Source organism: Dipodomys merriami, unplaced genomic scaffold, assembly GCF_024711535.1.
Source record: "Dipodomys merriami isolate MVZ:Mamm:240054 unplaced genomic scaffold, mDipMer1.0.p SCAF_669, whole genome shotgun sequence".
In the NCBI taxonomy this organism is placed as follows: Eukaryota; Metazoa; Chordata; class Mammalia; order Rodentia; family Heteromyidae; genus Dipodomys; species Dipodomys merriami.
In genome coordinates, this window is record NW_027206256.1 from 508,824 (window position 1) to 514,755 (window position 5,932).

Sequence of the window (5,932 nt, forward strand, 5' to 3'; positions counted from 1 at the left end):
AAAACAATGCTGACAACATGAAATAAAAAATCCCAAACTTTAAAAAATTCTTCTAGACAAGTTAAAGAATTACTGAGAACCAGTATTTTAATAATAATTTCAGAGAGTTTGAACTCAAGGTCTGGGTTCTATCTCTGAAATTTATTACTCAAGGCTAGTGCTGGCATATTGAGCCACAGCGCCGCTTCTAATTTTCTCGTGGTTATTTGAAGAGAAGATTCTCACTGACTTTCCTGTCAAGCCTGGCTTTGAACTAGGATCTGGAGATCTCAGCCCTCTGAATAGCTAGAATTGTGGGCATGAGCTATTGGCACCAGGCTAGACTTAACTCAAAGAGAGTTCGGTTAAAATTAAATGTTAATCATGTTTAACTTTGTAAAATAAAGTTAACTGAAATGCCTTGTACTAGAAATAAGGAATCAAATGTGCCCACTGTGTAGGTGGGTTACAAAGTTCTTACCACATGCTACATATTTTCCTTGTTTTCTATTGTTCCAAAATTGTTTGCTTTCCAGAATCATGCCTTATCTTTCCTTGCTGGGTTCTTTAGCATATTTTATACATGCTCACAACTTCTTCAACTATCATTTACTTATGTGAAGAGCTTGCAAATATGTATGCTCAATCCAAACTCCCTATATGCACCTCTCATCCAGGTACTCAACTGCCATAAGTATTTGTGAAACAGTAATCCTGTCTTTCCATTAATGGATATTAATGTGTCAGTAAAATTTAGGAAAATAAAGGAATAATATCAATAAATATAATTGATGGTTTTAATACTAATGCTACATATTACTACAATGCTGATTATTTTCTGAGCAATTTAATATAAAGCTCAAGGAAAACAACGACTTTTAGTGCTGATATTGGGGTTTAAACTAAGGTTCTTACCTTCTCACATATGCGTTTTCCCTCAATGGCAGTGTTTTACCCTTGAACCACAGATTCCTTTCCAAATTTATTTGGGGGATTATTTAGAGATAAGAAACTCATTGTCTTTCCTTCCTGGGCTGGATTAAAACCTGAATTCTCAGATATCAGCTCTCTGAGTAGCTAGAATTACCAGTGTGTGATAACAATGTCTAGTTTCAAGGAGAGGGCAAGGTACTGATTTCAAGCTCCAGAAACAGCACAAAAACAAAAACAAAAGTTATGACATGTAAATATACTGATAAACCAGAAACCCAAACAAACCAAATGTGGGTACCTAGATGGGCAAAGGACTTAGTAGCATTATTATCACTATTATCTTTTCTGGCATTTTAAATAACTGAAATTATGGGTTAAAGGCATAGCTTAGTTGGTAGAGTACTAGCTAAAGAGCAACAGCATCAAACACCAAGTACAAGTCCCAATCTCAGATTTTAAATAAACCTGAAATGTTTTTTCTTAAATGAAAAATGACTATAGGAAAACCCCTGACACCTAAATGTACGGTTCAAAGAAGAAAACTAGAAAATGTTCAGGAAGACAGAATTTTACATCTCATTGATTACTGTACAGAAATAGATCAGATCATGTGTAACTTTATACTACATGCAGTGTGCTACATTCAGGGCTTAAAAATTGTACACATTTACACTCCTCAAAAATCACAACTTACCACGACACTGGGAATTCACATCTATAATTCTAGCCTAGTGTTTTGCTACTTAAGCCATAAACTACATTTCCAACATTTTGGGGTGCTTAATTGGAGATAAGAGTCTCACAGATTTTCTTCTGCTGGCTAGCTTTGAAACAAAATCCTCAGCTCTTTGCTTACTGAGTAGCTAGGATTTCAAGCTTGAACTGATATTCTTTTACTCCTCTATTCTCTTCAATGCTCCTCTATGGATATTTAAGATTGTTAAGTTGTTTAAAAACCCTACTTTTGAACACAGCTGAGAAAATCAATGAAAATAAAAGCTGTGTCTGAATAGATCGATAAATGCATATATATTTTAAAAATTGATCAAAATACATAATAACAAAGCAGAGAAGAAACCAGCTGCCAATAACAAGAACAAATGAGTACTTTATCAGAAATTCTACAGTTGTAAAATTAAAAACTGCAGTAAAAAACAACTTCAGATTATTTATTCAAAGGTGAAACCTATCAACCCTACTTAAGGAAGAAAGAGAAAAACAAATGGAATTGACAAATATTTTGTTAATTTACATTTAAATGCATTCCAATCAAGAAAACTCTAGGCACAGATGAATTTATTATTGATTTTCCTAAAACTTTGAAGCGATCATTTTGATTCTACAGTAATACTTCCTTAAAAAGTGAAGAAATAGTAGTTGCCCTCTTAAAAGGTTCTTTTAAAAAATACCTGGCTGAATTTTGTCTGGAATTATATCCATGTACTGAGCAATTAAGAATTGTTTCAGGACATTGAGTCTTCTACCATTAAGTACTTGATTCTTCGTTTACTTAGTCCTTTTTTTTGGTATAAATATTGAAAGGTTTTATAAAATCCGTTTGGAAGGACTTTTCTCAAAGCAGAATGACAAATTGTAAGCATCTCAGGAAATAGAGCAGTGAGTATGAAAGCCATGAACAAATTAGCATGTCTTTAAAGAAGTTTTAATACATAGAGCATAAGTAAGAAAGAAAATTTTAGATGATAGACTAACTAAGGGAGGCCAAAAGGTGGGTGAGTGCCTCCATAGGAAGATGAAAGCTTGGGTTGAACCCTGAGGGAGAACTGTCTTATACTGTTCTGTCCTGTCAAGGTACTTGTCATGTATCAGGTGCCTGCCCAGGGAGGCTGGCACTGCTTGCACAGCACCATGAATGTGGTCAGCTTGCCGTCATCCATGGTCAGCAGCAAAAACCAGATGAAGTGGAGCAGGGATTGGACAGAGGGCAGCCGTGCTTGATGGATGGTGCTTCTTTGCACACATGATGAATACCACAACCTGCTTTTGTTTTTCCAATAGAGAAACTGCAGCACTGCCTGGGCCACGAGCATGTCCACTTGCCTTGGAAGCTGTGGGCCGTGGAGTCCTCCACCAGCATGTTGGCACATCCCACCGCTGTCTATGGAGTTTAAGAAGTAATATCAAGATTCCCAGTAGTTCTCTCTTTCCACAGGGTCAGTGCCCAAAATGGATGGAGCCAGGGGTGGCCTTGTTTCCAGGAAACCCAACTGGAACACTTCAGGGCTCTGGAGTCCATCTAAATTAACATCCTAGCCAGACACTACATCGACTTATGCCTTCTTCGGGGACTAAAACACCACCATAATCAGTGCTTCTGTGCTGTTTTGCTGGCCATGAGGGAAGAACAGCAGTATGCTACTGAGAACATGAGCTCTTGGGCCTCAGAGGGCTTGCTCTGGGATATGTACCTGAAGAAGAGGGTCCAGTACTTCAGGTGTGCCCCATACTGGCTGCATTTCTCCATGCAGCTTTCTTTGCAGGTGATTGTGGGCTTCATTTTAGGAGACGGCCTGCTCCAACATCGCTGCTGCCAATGTGGCCCAAATACTATAACCTTTAGAAAGACTAGTTCAAAGCCTCAGTATATTAATACCAGGAATTGGTACATCAAAGAGCAGGGTATGGAAAGGATAGACAAATGAAGGGAGGATGGGCAGAATGTAGTCAAGCTTATTGGGAGAGAGTGAGGATACAGAAGATACTGTATGAAAGGCAATGTACTCATCTGACTCATGCAATTGAAATCCCTCTACAAAACCTCTTTATAATCACTATAAACTAAATTAATTTTCTAAAAAGGAATTCATTGCATATACTACAAAACTAAGAAAAATAAGGGAACTTGTGTGTCAGAGGGGGGTGTGAATATTGTAGGGGTGGGATGGATCAATATGAACTGTATTCATAAACTGCTTTGTTACATGGCACCTCCTTTGTACAATTACTTGAAGATAATAGACAAATAAGAATAATAAAGGAAAGAAGTAAGATAAGGTGAGTACAGGAGAAAGAAATGGTTGATATATACTTCTTATATAGAACAGGAATTCCTATTAGGAATTCCCTGTAGAAAAACTCTACTTTTTTTTTTTGTAATATTTCAGAATAAGATGAGATTCATAAAGCAGGGTTCATTATAATTTGTCAAAAATAATTTAAAAAGTTTTTAATAACCCAAGAAAAGTTAATTCCTATATCATCTACATGAATACATTTAATTTATGATCATGGTTTGACAGAAAAATCCATGGAAATGTTTTATTTATTTATCTTTTGGTCGGATATGGGGCTTGAACTCTGGGCCTGGGCACTACCCATCAACTCTTTAGCTCAAGGCAAGCACTCTACCACTTGAGCCACAATGCCATTTCTGGTTTTCTGGTGATTAATTGGAAATAAGCGTCTCATGGACTTGTCTTCCTGTGCTGGCTTTGAAGCCAAATCCTCAGATCTCAGCAAATTGAGTATCTAGTATTCCAGGGGAGGGCTACCGATGCCTGGCTAAAAATTTTAATTTCAATTAACCAGCAGAAATCCAGAACTTGAAGCTTTGCTTAAAAGGTGGAATGCAGGCAGAAAGTGAAAAGCAAATACTAGCAGAGAGGCAGGCAGAGAATGAGAGAGAAAGAGAGGGAGGGAGAGAAAAATAAAGGGAGGGTAAGAGTAAGGGAGGGAGAGGGAAAATGTAAAAACAGGGGGAAACAAAACAATGAGAAGAGACAGGCAAAAGCGGGTAATGAATGTGAATAATATTAAAATATGTAGTATGAAAATATGAAAATATAATGGAGCCCAATATTTTGTGAAATAATAAGATAATATGTCTAATAGAAATTTAAGTTTGAAAGCAAATATAAGGTTTATTTAGATAGTGATGAGGATGGAGATTAGGTTGCTGGGGAAGGTATTACTTACATAGTATTCTAAGGCCCCATCCACAATCCCTGAAGATGCTCCTAGCCTAGGCAGGCCAATGAAGTGGCCACTGCCATTTTTTACAGCAGAAAAAGAAGTGCCATTCTGAGAACCAGAGGATTATATTGGCCAGCCATCTGTGGCTCAAGCTTGTGATCCTAATTACTCAGGAGACTGAGATGTGAAGATCCAAGTCAGGACAAGCAGGAAAATCCCTGAGACACTAATCTCAAGTTAAACACCACAAATAGGAAATGGAGCTGTGCTTCAAGTACAAAGGCTCCAGGACAGCACTCAGGCTCTGAATTCACCCTCAGGTTCAGAAAACACACACACACACACACACACACACACACACACAGAGAGAGAGCTAATTATATATTAGAAAACAGTCATATATCAACATTTAATCCTCACAAATATTAACTTCCACTGAATTTCACATTCTCTTAAAAGGGACTATCATCTTGGCAGAATGTCCTTCACTTTTAAAAAGAATTTATAGCCAAGGAGTTCCGGGAAGATGGTGGAGGAGAAGCTGGAGGCAAAACAAGCTCTCACATAGAAAGCAGATTTAGTGTTCCAGTGAACAGTCTTAAGCCAGAGAATCACTCCAAGTGTGCCATCACATACAGAGAGTTAGGCCAGAGAGGGAAAATCCAGGCAAGCAGAAAGATCTGAGCACTTGCCAGCAGCCGCTGCTGCGGCTGCAGCAGCAACAGCTGTAGCCGCCATTCCTGCAACACAGAGAGTTCAGGACGAAGGAGCCAGACATTGCATGCGGGCGGATTCTACTCAACAAGAAGCAGACATCTTCATCCTGCAGGTCGCAGACCAGAGACGACCCAGGAACCAAGACTTGGCGTGAGTAGAAGCCTGACATCCTCACTCCTTCTCAGGGAGCAGAGGAGGGAAGGCCACCTCTTCCCCCCCACTACCAGAGATCTCCATCTTTGATGCTGACAAACACCCGGCTGAGCTGCTAGCTCTAACTCAGGCCTTGGGAGAAAACCAGAGTCATTTAGCAGGTCACAGAAACTAACCTGACCAGCCAGACTCAGCTCCACCCAGGGAAAAGTCACCC

The 5,932-nt window shown here is 38.9% G+C and overlaps 1 pseudogene; it reads right to left on the reverse strand.

Annotated features, from left to right (window-relative positions):
• Positions 1 to 2,738: 2,738 nt before the first annotated feature.
• LOC138815774 (Golgi to ER traffic protein 4 homolog pseudogene) lies at positions 2,739 to 5,583 on the reverse strand (annotated as a pseudogene).
• Positions 5,584 to 5,932: the final 349 nt, after the last annotated feature.